Raw genomic sequence first — 841 nt, 5'->3', positions numbered from 1 at the left:
GTCAAGCTAACTTATGCATTGTAGGCAGTGGAAAGGTTTTAATATCATTCATGACGTGAGCCACTCACTCATGAATATTTTGGCCTCGAACGTTTGCCGGCAATTGTGGCATTTATTTGGCTCATTCAGTTCAGTTTGGAATTGGGCACCTGCATGATCATGGTGTGGGAGTCAGTGAAAATACTGTCATTAAGTGTCAGCAGAAGGTGATACAACTCTCTCTGGAGATAGCCTTTGCTTAACATTTGGGTGATCCCAATGTTACTTTCCATTTATGAGTCCGAGCCTGGATCCTGTATATCAGTGACACACAAGAATTGCAGAGAAGTTCCGTGAGCAACGTTTGAACTTGGAAATTCAATGGGAGGGCTGTTGAACAAATGTTAGTGTCCCTCATGAAGCTGAGTGTTCACACAAAACTCGCTTTGGCAGCACGTTTACTAAACTTGGAGCAATACAGAGAAGATTAGAATGGCTCATGCACAAGGATTACATATTTATGATTATATTCCATATTGAGGACCCTGTTGTGATGCAGTGGTAATGTCCTTATCCCTGGACTGGGGAGTCTGGGTTCAAGTCTCACCTGCTCCAAAGATAAATAAAACATCTCTGAACAACTGGCTTAGAAAAAATAGTTTAAATTAAAACAAAACTCATATGAAATCAACTTTGATGGATTGGACATTGTTTCCAGATGTCATCTGCACCAGATCCCTTTATTTTAACCGTCTATCGCTAACATTCCAGAGGACAACAAAGTTTGCGAATGCTAGCTCAGTGGTTTAGCACTGCTGCCTCAGGGACCCTGATTCGATTCCAGCCTCAGGTGACTGTCTGC

At 42.1% G+C, this 841-nt stretch overlaps 1 pseudogene; it reads left to right on the top strand.

Annotated features, from left to right (window-relative positions):
• The first annotated feature begins 420 nt into the window (after nt 1–420).
• LOC140491695 (U6 spliceosomal RNA) lies at nt 421–520 on the top strand (annotated as a pseudogene).
• The last annotated feature ends 321 nt before the right edge of the window (nt 521–841 follow it).

The sequence above is a fragment of the Chiloscyllium punctatum genome, chromosome 19 (assembly GCF_047496795.1).
Source record: "Chiloscyllium punctatum isolate Juve2018m chromosome 19, sChiPun1.3, whole genome shotgun sequence".
In the NCBI taxonomy this organism is placed as follows: domain Eukaryota; kingdom Metazoa; phylum Chordata; class Chondrichthyes; order Orectolobiformes; family Hemiscylliidae; genus Chiloscyllium; species Chiloscyllium punctatum.
The sequence above is the reverse complement of the archived record's forward strand: the minus strand, read 5'-3'. Positions and strand labels throughout refer to the sequence as shown.